Source organism: Pan troglodytes, chromosome 16, assembly GCF_028858775.2.
Source record: "Pan troglodytes isolate AG18354 chromosome 16, NHGRI_mPanTro3-v2.0_pri, whole genome shotgun sequence".
Taxonomy (NCBI): Eukaryota; Metazoa; Chordata; class Mammalia; order Primates; family Hominidae; genus Pan; species Pan troglodytes.
In genome coordinates, this window is record NC_072414.2 from 70,027,270 (window position 1) to 70,040,406 (window position 13,137).

The window sequence follows — 13,137 nt, forward strand, 5'->3', positions numbered from 1 at the left end:
TCACCCTCATAGATTTGCATGTTTTATACAGACACACTGAAAGACCCAGGTGGAAAACTGACCTTTCTGAGCTGGACAGGGACACAAATTAGACTGCCTGTTTGGAGCCACCCAGGTAGGAAGGGCAGGTTCTGGGTCCTCACCCAGCCTGCCGACTCTCTGCAGGCCCTACAGTGGCACCACGCAAGCATTCCTTTCCTGGGGCCCAACAGAGGTGTGGCTGACCTCTCCACCTGTCTTTGAGCACAATCAGCACAGTGTTAAGGACTGGGCTCTGACTTCACACTGACCAGATGTGTCTCCTAGCTCTGCCACTTACCAGAGGCATGACCTTGGGCAAGTGATTTAACCTCTCTGGGCCTCAGTCTCTTCATTTATAAAACAGGGTTGATAAATACAAGTAGCTATCTCGTGCTGTTGTTATTGAAAGTGTTACGTGAGAAATGCATATGAAAGTGCTTAGCATGGTGCCTCACATAGTAAGCACTCAGCACATATCAGCTGTTATTATTATCATCTTGCAGTTAACACCGATGTCTTCCTCATCAGTCAGCAGATTCGGAGAGGGGGAATCCAACAGTCAGACCGGGCCCAGACAAGGGAGGCCAGACACTGCGGTGCTGCAGGAGTGGAGTGGGCTGCTCTCGGGAGCAAGGGGTCCAAGTTCAATTTGGGCCTCACCATGTATGTAAAAGGGGCTGTGACTAATTGGCTTGTGGGGTAGGCAGTCAGGGTGGGGTCTGACCTTGAAATACTATGGGAAAGGGAAGAGCTGGGAGAACCCGGTCTGTATTGCCATGGTACGGGGAGGCAACAGGACAGGGGAGGGTGTAGCCCATCTCTCCTAGATCTATCAGTAAGTTATAAGGAAGTGGGGGTGGCCATGACCTGTGGTCCCAGTGGACAGGACCAAGCCCCGTGAGGTGTCTCACGGGGGCCGATGTCTGCCAGGCCCAAGGAAGGCATCCTTCACAGGCACAAGCCACGAACCCCGCTCCTGGACTAAGAGTCTGGGCTGGCTGGCCAGGGCTAGGCAGATGGGATGGGACAGGGGTGCTGTTTTAAGTGGTAATCATCTACATGTCATCACGGCATTTATACAACATAGCACACATTACTATTATCTGCTTTCTTGTGTGTCACCTCCCTGCCTTACTAGAATATAATCTCCACGAGGGTAGGAGAATGATTGGTTTGTTCACTGCTGTATCCGCCAGGGCCTGGCATGCAGAACCGTACCTGCTGTCTGTGCCCCTCAGTGGGCAAGCTGGACTTCAGCCTGACTCCCCTACACCTGAGCCTCCAATCCTTCCCTGGTCACCCAGCACAGATGAGCTGGGGCCATTTTAAAATGCTTGCAGGGCTGAGTGTGGTGGCTCACGCCTGTAATTCCAGCACTTTGGGAGGCCAAGGAGGGCAGATCACAAGGTCAGGAGTTTGAGACCTGCCTGGGCAACATGGTGAAACCCAATCTCTACTAAAAATACAAAAATGAGCCAGGCACGGTGGCACGTGCCTGTAATCCCAGCTACTCAGGAGGCCGAGGCAGGAGAATCGCTTGAGTCTGGGAGGAGGAGGTTGCAGTGAACCAAGATCGTGCCACTGCACTCCAGCCTGGGTAACAGAGCAAGGCTCTGTCTCAAAATAATAATAATAATAAAAATAAATAAAATGCTTGTAAGCCACTGCCCTCTTCCTTCTGGAGGCCACACCTGACATCATATCAAACATATTAAAATGCTCTACATCCCGTAGTAAACATATACATAATTTTTGCTATAAAAATGTTTTCAGGAATATCCATAATTGTGCTCTTGATATTATCTAATTATGAGTTTTCATTTTCATTTTTAATTGGCTGATTTCTTGGCAATCATCGTGTCTATGTGGGAATTTTGGCCAAGTGAGAGAAACCTAACCTAGAAATTGTTCTCAAATGTAATGACCTTTTTTTTTTTTTTTTTTGAGATGGGTCTCATTGTGTCACCCAGGCTGGAGTGCGGTGACGCTACCTCGACTCACTGCAACCTCCCCCTCCTGGGCTCAGGCAATCCTCCCACCTCAGCCTCCTGAGTAGCTGGAACCACAGGTGTGCGCAGCACCACGCTCAGCTAATTTTTGTATTTTTTGTAGAGATAGGTCTCTGCTATGTTGCCCAGGCTGGTCTCAAACTCCTGGTCTCAAGTGATCCTCCCACCTTGGCCTCCCAGAGTGCTGGGATTAAGGCATGAGCCAAGGTGCCCAGCTCTGTTATGACATTTTTATGATGACTATAAAGGTGACATGTTACATTTGTAGACATTTAATTAGATGTTCATTAATTCTAATTTTGCTGTTTTTCTTGGGTTTTAGAGCCAATACATTTTTCTTAGGCCACAAACATTTCACAGGCCTCTCAAGCAGGCAGGCCCAGGCACTGAGCCTTTTAGTATATTAGGGGATAAACTGGCCTGGCCCCTGCCTCGGTCTGGCCAGGTCCAGAATATGGCCCTCTGAGGAGGCTGCACAGACACAGGCCTGAGTCCCCAGTGAGAGTGGTAAAGTATGGAGGCCTGAAAGCCAACAGCAATGTCTCAGGAGGGTCCCCTGGAGGGCCCTGAGTCTCTGTCTACCCGACCAGGCTTAGGAAGTGGCCCAAGCCTTCCAAGGATCCCTAGAGCCTCCAGAATCAACCCTAAAACCCTCTTGACTCTCTAGACCTCCCCCAGGCCCCTCTTCCCCACTGACTCTCTCAAGACCCTGCTGAAATGCTTTTTATTTCGTGAACAAACCCTTCTCCCCTCATTCCTAGGGCCATGAGCTGAGGAGAACTAGGCAATGGGGCTTTATCTCATCTCTCTTAGTACCTCCATCTTCAATTTGGACAATGTTTGTAGTTTATGTAAATAGATATAGCTTCAGTTCTTCCCAAGGGCCTCCTACATGGAAATGTTGGGGCTGTCTCTGGTGGCTCCTAATTCCCTGAAACCCTTCGTAAATGGTTTGTTGACATCTGCAGTTCCTGAGGTCTCTTAGATTAAACAGCGATGTCCTGTGGTCAGGGCCAGCTTTATACAGCCTGTGTACCTTCCCTGCATCTAGTACAGGCATGAGAGGTGTTGAAGGGTCTGCCCTGCATGCCCATGTAAGCCCCTGCTTCCTCGAGCCGTCCAGGAACCCAGTGACCAGAAGGAAGTAACCACTCAGGAGGAAGTAGCTGGTGTTTACTGAAAAGGGGAAATTTGGGCAGTAAACTTGCTCCTACATGGCCAGCCTCTGGGAAAACCCTAGGGGAACACAGAGCCAGTGACTCATCCTAGGTCAGTCTCCCCAGAGCTGGTAGCATGTGCCCAGAGGCCTCTGAAGAAGCACTCACTGCACACTGCCTTTGTAGCTGTCAGACTCCAGGGAGACGGAGCTGGCCGAGATGCTGACCTCCCGTTGGAGGAGTGCACAGATCTGCAGGAGGCCCAGAGAGGAAAACAGCCTTATCACCTGTATGCTGTATGTCCCCGGGCATGTCCCTGCCCTCTCTGGGCTGCAGTTTTCCACCTGCACAACAAGGAGACGGATGGCTAAGTGATGTCCAAAGGCCTGCCCCTGCCTGCTCAGAAACACAACAGTGGCCTGAGACACAGCTGTGAGGGCCTTCAGTCATTCTTCCCACAGCTCTGCAGGCCAGTGGAGGCTATGCTCTTTTCAGTCCCACTGCTCAAAGCCCTCTGGACTGTTGCAGCCATCACAACCAAGCTGCCCCCTCCCCTCAGGGCTCCACTCCATCTACAGGCTTGGCTGCCCACTGCAGTTGGTGCAAACATGACCCCTTTGAGGTGACACTTTTGCATCCTATGACCCTGGGCCCTGAAGGAGAAGCAGCCCTAATCATCACCCCCATCCGGGGCACAAATGAAGGCCTTGTGTCCCTGAGGCAGACAGAAGCAGAGATAGCTGTGTTACTTGGGGGTTGGACAATGCTGTCCTCGTAGGGCCTTGTGAAGGAAGTTGGCCTGATGAGGAGGGGATGGGGTGGGTGAAGAAGGTTGGGGGACTGGAGCTGTGAATGGGCCGAGCGTTGGAGGGCTAGGGGCAGGGCAGAGAAGAGCAAGGCCATCCTCAGAGCAGAGGATGCTTTGACCAGAGCACACAGCTGCCACAGGGAGACCCCAGACCAGAGAGAGGGCTTTCCAGGTATGTCCGCAAAGCTCTGAAAGGGGGCACCCTACACCAAGCCTACTGCCCTGGTGGGAGGTTGTTGGGGGGACTGGGGCAGGGGTAGGGTGGTGGGGGAGTGGTTTCAAAATAAAGAAGGGGGCTGGGTCTGATGGCTCACACCTGTAATCCTAGCACTTTGGGAGGCTGAGGCAAGTGGATCACTTGAGCTCAGGAGTTTGAGACCAGTCTGGGCAACATGGCAAAACCCCATCTCTACAAAAAATTAGCTGGGCATGGTGGTGCATGCTTATAGTCCAAGCTACTTGGGGGTCTGAGGCAGGAGGATTGCTTGAGCCCAGGAAGTCAAGGCTGCAGCGAGCTGAGATTGTGCCACTGCACTCCAGCCTGGGTGACAAAGTGAGACCCTGTCTCTAAGTAAATAAATAAGGAACTGTGGGAGCTTGGGCCAATCTCCCAGCCTCTCTGTGCCTCAGATTCCTCATCTGTACAATGGGGCATAATAACATTTACCCCTTAGAGCTGCTAGGGGCTTAAATGAGCCAGTAAATGCAAAACACTGGACACAGTCGCTGACGTACAACAAGTCTCAGTTTGGTAACTAATTCATTTAACAAACATCCCTGGCTCCTGCTCTTTGCCTCTGGCTGGTGATGGGTGGTGCTGAAAACTCACCACAAGACTAGGCCTGGCCCCACTGCAGGAAGCTCTCAGTTTTGTCAGGTGGGACAGCCTCAGAGAGAACAGCCCCAGCAAGGGAGCCCAGGGCTCTCAGACCATCTTGGACTGTGGACTCTGGCTTCCAGTAGGCCTCTTTTCCCTACCAAATTGGCAGTCAAATTTGCATACCTCCTGGCTCTTTTTCTGAGAGGGAACAAATCTGAGGTGCTGGCTAATCTCCCAGCCCTGGGCCCAGGGGACCGAGGCTTGGACAGATAGAGGCCTGGGTGGCTCTGGGAGCTGATAGAGGGTAGAGGGTTGGCAGGGGCTTGGTGCCAGGCAGTCAAGTCCAGCATGGGAGATAGGGAGAGTCACACTGCCCCAGGAGCAGGGGAGCACTAGACCCTGAGGAGGCAATGGGCTGCAGCTGCAGAGGCCCTGTGTCCTTCCTGTTACCACCCTGTTCCCAGGGCCTGGTGCCCGGCAGTCAAGTCCAGCATGGGAGATAGGGAGAGTCACACTGCCCCAGGAGCAGGGGAGCATTAGACCCTGAGGAGGCAATGGGCTGCAGCTGCAGAGGCCCTGTGTCCTTCCTGTTACCACCCTGTTCCCAGGGCCTGGCGCCCGGCCCAGCACAGTGTAGTCCCCTCTGCCTTCACCTTTCTGCTTCCTAGAGGCCCTCATGCTGTCCCCTTCCCAGTGCCCCCATCACTCAGCCAAATCTGATCTCGGACACTCCACCCTTCCCACACAAGCAACAGGGACTAAAACCTACTTTGAGGCCAAGTCTGGGAGGTGGGGCATTTTAACTGACAGCTTAAAGAGATGCTGTTCTGATGGTGGAAGTTCAGGCATTCTTCTGGTTGGGCGAAGGGGTCTACGAAAGGAGTTTACAGCGTACTTACGTGAGCAAAGCAATGAAGAGGGAAGCAGGAAGAAGGCAGTCAGGATACATGAAGACAGGCACAGAAAAGACCCAGAAGAAGTAGATTCTGGAGTGGGAGGAATGTTTTTAAATGTGTTTCTTATTTGGAAGTTTGACTACATTGACTATTAATTTTGAATTAATGCATTTTTAAAGTATTTAAAGAATTTGGGTAGCAGGGAAAATGGCTGGAGCAATGGCATGGGAGGAGGATGCAGCATGTATGGGGGAGGAGGATGGGGTACGAGGTTCTCGACTTGGCCCTGCCATGGACTTACTCCTTGTCTTGGACAGGCCATTTCCATTCTTGAGTTTCAGTGTCCCTGTCTTTATAATGGGAAAAAATGGGGACAGTAATACTACCTTGTATACCCGCTATAAAGATGAAAGGAAATCATGTATGTGTGTATGTGAAGTACTTGGCACCTGGTAAGGGCTCAAAATCATTAGGAATCTACGGAGGACCTCTGTTTTCCCAGCTGTAAAGTGAGGGGAAGGGAGACAGGGATAGGACTAAATTGAGGAGCAAGCCCAGGGGCCCCAGCTGCCCAAGTTGCTAGGTGTACCAGGTCTCTGCAGCTGGGCCCCACGGTGGCCATCTGGCCTCCAAAAGGCTGTAGAATGAGGGTTCTCAAAATTATGGTCCTTGGCCCCTTGTCTTCCCTATCGTCCCTAAACTGATCCCAAAATCTCGTCCCTTCTCCAGCTGTCATGAGCAAACAGCGAACAACTCTGAAGAATTTCATTTTTACATGGGACTCAGAAATACTCACTAGTGAGTCTGGATTATCTATAGCGAAATTAACTTGCGTCTTGTTCTTGCTGCTGAAACTGAGAGGTACACTGACAAGGGAGCCTCTCTGATCTGAGGGGTGGTTTTCCGCTCTGGGCTGTCAGGAGCAGAGACTACAGGCCCAGAGCACCCCAGACGGGTGCTTTATGGCGCAGATGAGGTTGGCAATGTTTTTAAGACCGTGGTAGGTCCAGGGCACTCTCACCTTTGGAGTCTCCTTCTCACTACTATCAAATATGTGTAATTTTTAAATGGCATGGCCATATTTTACAATAAAAATATATATGTCTTTTGCTTTAAGCTTTTTGGAAAGGATTATTCTTATGATTTTGCTTTTGAAATGATTTGGCCTTGAGGAATTCATTTCACTTGCAATTGGTAATGATTTCTTGGCAGTCTTCTTGCACACTTGAGGATTTTTGTGAGCTAAGATAATCTGGCCTCCAAACCATTTTCAGATGTGATGAAACTTTTATGAATACGAAATGAAGCTGATGCAATATTACATAGTATAGACATTTACTTATACATTTATTCATTGTGATTTTGCATTTTTCTCCTTTTGAATTTTGGAGCCAATACTGGTTGTTTGTTTGTTTGTTTCTTCCAGGTCTCAGATCTTTTTATAGGCCCTTGGAAAGTTCCCAGCCCAGTACCTGGCCATTGTCCTATGGATAAAATAGAACCACCTGTGTTTGGTGGGAGAAGGGCTGAAGGAGACCTCTCTGGACACTGCCCTCCCCAACCAGCAGCCATGTAGAAAGATGGCAAGACGAAGTCACTCAGTGGCCTTGAGGGACCAAAAGGATCACGATAACATTGGTGACTTCTCTGGACCAGCCATAGCCCTCTCCCCTGGTTTTTCTTGCATGCTGGGGGCCTCAAAATGACTGAAATTGAAAATATTATTCATTCATTTATTCAGTATTTACTGAGCCATAAATCAATACAACCCTTAACAAAAGCAATTTGACATCATCTGTTAAAATGACAACGGCAAATACCCTTTGATTCAGCGATTCCACTTTTGGGAATGTGTTTCATGGATGTATTTATTCTTACACTTAATCAAATCCATATAAGGTTATCCATTGCTGCATTTTCAGGAATTAAAAAAAATTGGAAACAACTCAAATGACCATCAATAGAGGACTGGTTACAAAAATTATTATGTATTCATACAATGGAATAATATGCAGCTGTGAAAATAAGAATGGCACCCCTCTCTTTAGTCTTGTGGAAGGAGTGCCAAGATACACTGTTGAATTTTTTTTACAAGGCAAGGTGCAGAATGCTGTATAGTACTCTATCTTTTATGTAAGAAGGTGAGGAAAATAATATACACACTTGGCTGGGCGCAGCAGCTCATGCCTATAATCCCAACACCTTTAGTCCCAGCTACTCAAGAGGCTGAGGTGTGGGAGGATTGCTTGAGCCCAGGAGGTTGAGGGTGCAGTGAGCTGTGGTTGCACCACTGCACTCCAGCCTGGCCAACAGAGCAAGGCTTTGTCTCAAAGAAAGAAAAGAAAAGAAAAGAAGAGAAGAGAAGAGAAGGGAAAAAGAAAAGAAAAGAAAAAATATACATACTTATTTGGATGTACATAAACCCAGGAAGGACATTCAAGGAACAACTAACAGTGGTTATCTATGGGAATGAAATGCGGTTAGTAACTGGGTGGATGGGGTTAAATGCCTGGAGGAAAAATATTTTTACTGATATCTTTTTATATTTGTCTTTTTAAATATTATGTTGATTTATTGTCTACTTGGATAATGAATTAAAATATATTTCCTGAAGGCCAGGTATGGTGGTTCACGCCTGTAATCCCAGCACTTTGGGAGGCCAAAGCAGGTGGATCACCTGGGGTCAGGAGTTTGAGACAAGCTTGGCCAATGTGACAAAACCCCATCTCTATTAAAAATACAAAAATTAGCCAGGTGTGGTGGTGCATGCCTGTAGTCCCACCTACTTGGGTGGCTGAGGAAGGAAAATCGCTTTCACCTGGGAGTTGGAGGTTGCAATGAGTCAAGATCATGTCCACTATACTCCATCCTGGGCAACACAGTGATACTCTGTCTCAAAAATAAAATAAAATAACAGCATAAAATAAACCTACTGAGCATCTACCTGTGCCAAGCACTATTCTAGGTAAGGAATACAGTGGAAAATGAGATAGACAAATTGAGAAAAAAGAAATAGGATCATCCATTCTTCACTCCCCAATGTTATAGAACTAATTCAGGCCTATTAACGAAACAACTTAGCGCTATGAAAATGTAATGTGCATAGACTAACACAGGCACATGACAAGCATTTACGGAAAAGTCCACTTAGGTGTTCGATCACCAGGCTCTGCCGGCAGCACTTGGCAATGAACATAGCTTCTGCACAGGCTCAGAAAGAGAAGTGAGAGAGTCAGTGCTTGGTTAGGGCACATTCAGTGGGCCTTCATCGAAATGGCTGGAGAGACACTACCTCTGAGCAGCTTTCTGGAGAAACCTCAACCTGCTTCCTGAAAGGGCAAGCCAGGCTGAACACCTTCAGTAGATAGTCATTTGTGGGATAATCCATTACCATCTATTTGCGCTATAGGAAAAGCAGCCTTTTGAGAGAGGAGAACTTAGGACAGGGAAGTTTTGCTAGGGACAGGGACTTCGAATTCTGGGGACTTCCCAGTCCCGGGGATGACTTGCAGCTGTGGGTGAATCATGATGGCCACTGATATCTATTGCATATGCGCTGAGCCTCCCAGCCACTTCACTGCATAGATTAGCTCTGAGAATTCCTGAAACCTACCAGGTATGTACTTTTTCTCCCCTCTATTTTTATAGATGAAGAAACAGACACAGTGAAGTCACAGAGCCAACAAGTAAGGGAGCTGGGATTCTAAGCCAATAAGTCTGACTCCAGAGCCTGAAGTCTTCTACTCCCTCTCCCTGTACCTCTGGGCCCCAGGTGGAGAAGGAGAGCAGGACTACTGCAGTGTTCTTTCTATGCCCAGGCCTCAGCACCCAGTAGGTGACCACACGTATTGAAATGAACAATGACACAAAGAGCACCGTCAAGGACAACCTTTTCCTACCCCGACCCTTCTTCATGGAGCTCACCTGGGCCTTGCCCCTCCCCAGCCCCACATTTCCACTGAGTATAGAGACCCGCCTTATTTGCCTGACTTTGGAATCTGACCTCTGGCCCGTAGCCATCCTGGGCTCTGCCTCCTTTTGTACATAAAGCCTTTGTCTTCTTAGGAAAATGAACAGGTTTTGCCCATAAAAGTATCCAGCCTGAAAGGAAGGTGGAGAGAGAGTGCATCATGGAAAATTATAGAAATGCATTTCTTTGCATTTGAATACTTATAGGACCTCATTTTTGGCAGCAAACCAACTCTGGGTTAGACCCCAGCATCCTTAGCCTTTTTGTGCCATGGACCTCTTTGTATGTGACGAAGCCTATGGACTTATCAGAATAGATTTTTTTAAGTGCACAAAATAAAATACAGAGAGCAATGGAAATAAATTATATCGAAATAGGGTTTATAAAAATATTTGTGATATTACATGATATGTTTTATTGGCACATTAAATAACAAGATCCAGAGTTGGGTCTAATTACTGTAATTTTGAGGTAATGATGAGCAAAAATGATATCCCAAGAGTCCACAACAGCTGTAGTGTAATATGAAAATATCTGTTATTTCTGTTGGTAACAAAGTAGCAGGTGCTACTAACCCTAATGAGGTTTGTTCCCAGCATCATTCACCATGGAAGGAAATGCTGAATTCAATGAAAGGTTAGGGAAAATCAAGATGTAATCTTCCTCCTCCCTGTCTTTCCCAGTTTTTTTGTTTTTTGTTTTTTGTTTTTTTGCCATGGTCTTGCTCTGTTGCCCAGGCTGGAGTGCAGTGGTGCAATCATTGCTCACCACAGCCTCAACCTCCTGGGCTCAAGCGATCCTTCCACCCCAGCCTCCTAAGTAGCTGGAACCACAGGTGTACACCACCACACCTGGCTAATTTATTTTTATTTTTATTTTTTTAGTAGAGACGGGGCCTTGCTATGTTTCCCAGGGTAGTCTTGAACTCCTGAGCTCAAGCAATCCTCCTGCCTTGGTGTCCCAAAGTGCTGGGATTATAGGTGTGAGCCATCATGCCCAGCCCCCTTTCTCATTTTAAAGAGTTCCAGTCCTTGTCAGCCCAGGCCTGGGATTTCCGTTCTGATGCCATTATATCCCTGGCTTATGTTTGTGACAGGGAAGACCAATTAGCAAGCATGCGAATGATGGTTCCCTTAGGATGTCCCCTGGCAAGAGTTGACTCCTCCAGTGTCAAGGCTGGGAAATAATGGTTTATAAAAGTGATGTTCCTAGTAGTAGACCCTCCAAGAACACTTACTGTGTGCCTATGTGCTTGTCCTTGTGAGAAAAGCACTATCTGTAGTATTTCACCCCATCCCCAGGTGAGCTAAGTATGGTTACCCTTTTCACAGATGTGGAAAATGTGGCTGAGAGATGAGAAAGAGCTCAGGAGATCAAGACCATCCTGGCTAACATGGTACAACCCCGTCTCCACTAAAAATACAAAAAATTAGCCAGGCATGGTGGCACGCGCCTGTAGTCCCAGCTACTCAGGAGGCTGAGGCAGGAAAATCGCTTGAACCCAGGAGGCAGAGGTTGCAGTGAACGGAGATCGTGCCACTGCATTCCAGCCTGGGCGACAGAGCGAGGCTCTGTCTCTAAATAAATAAATAAATAAATAAGATGAGAAAGAGCTGCCCAGATTGAGGTCACAGGTTTGCCTCATGTCCTTGCGTGTTCTCTAAACTATAAGCCTCACACACACCCTCACAGGCATTTTTATCTTGATTTCAGATAACCCGTGATGATGTTGTAATAATAACAATAATTATAATTATCAACAGGTGTGGACCTTCTGTATTTCAGAATCTTGCATCACCATCATCATCATCATCATTATCATTATCATCATCATCATCATCAAATTAATAGCTAATCCTAGTCACTATGTTATTCCACACACTGTTCTAAGGATTTAACTCATCTAACCTTCCTAACAGCAGGACAAGTTAGATCATTTGGTTAAGGTCATATAGCTAGTATGCTGGAATTTGAACCAAGGAAATCTGGCTGTAACACCCTCATTTTTTTAAACTTTTTCATTGAAGTAGAACATAGACATAGAAAAATGCATGAACCATGAATCTTCACACAGTGAGCACTCTCACTCAACTCACTCAATCCATACTCACTCAACCCACCAACCAGATCAAGAAATAGAACACTGTCAGCACCAGCAGCTTTTCGCTCCCCACCCAGTCCCCAAGGTAACCACTATCTTAACTTCTATCGCCATTGATTAGTTCTGCCTTTTTCTTTTTAGATACAGGGGCTCACAATGTTGCCCAGGCTGGCCATGAACTCCTGGCCTCAAGTGATCCTCCCACCTTGCGCTCCCAAAGTACTAGGATTACAGGTCTGGCCTGAAGGAAAAATGAAACCAAGCATCTCTGTCTTACTGCAGAATGAGTTAGACAGAGATAGTTATATATCAAGTGCTTTAAGCAGGGGAAATGACAACAAATCACTTCAGTCATATTGTAACAGTACCTGCATCCTATTTTTGAACTTATATAAATGCCCCTTCATTATCAACCATTATGCCCTTTCACTTAGTCCTCATAATGACCCTAGAGTCTAGAAAATAGCTTTGCCTCATGCCCATTTTACAGATGAGGAAATTGAGTTCTCTGCAACAATTTAGTAAGTTTCTTGAGACCCCACGTCAGTCCCAGCTACTTGCCCAGGGTGGTCTCACATCAGTGTGTGGTGGAAGTGGGAGTCTCACCAAGATCCTTGAGGCTGACTGCACCATCTGCTGCCTCACCATCCACCCAGCCTGGATTTCTGCTAGGAAACTCAGAAACGCATTAGATACTCAGGGATGTTTGTGTGAACAAATGGTCCCATTGCCCTTACTGCTCCAAAGCTTCCCACCACAGGCCTATCCCTGCCTTTCCAGGGGACCCATCTACTCCAAAGTCCCCTCTCTGTTAAAACGACATGAGCTTCTGGTTTTTCTTCAAAATCTGCAACAAAGTCCCACCTCTTCGTCTTTGCACGTGCTTTCCCCCTGCTGACAAGAGTCTACTCCCCCAGGTACCTGCTTGGCTTCCTCCTTCACTGTTCCAGTGTCACCTCCTGGACAAGGCTGACCCCGAACCCTGACTCTCTTTCTGCATAATGCAGCCCATGTGCTCTCTTGTTCTTCTGCCTTTGTCTTGGAGTGCTTATTCCATTTGACTCTATATTCTACACATATATTTGTTTGTCTCCCTCTAGAATGTATGTGCCATGAGGGCAAAGTGCTGTTTTATTCACTGCTTTATTCCCAGGGCCCAGATTTACATGGCACACAGTAAGGACTCAATAAATCTTGAGTGGATGGAAGACTTAGTTAGCACAGAACTTCTCCATCAAAATAAAAATAGCCTCCATGAAGGAAGGATACCTAGAATTTAAATCCACTGCTTTGCTCCCGGGGCAGTGCTGTGGACTTTTGCCAGGGTCTGATCTTTAGTTGTGACAAAGACCGGA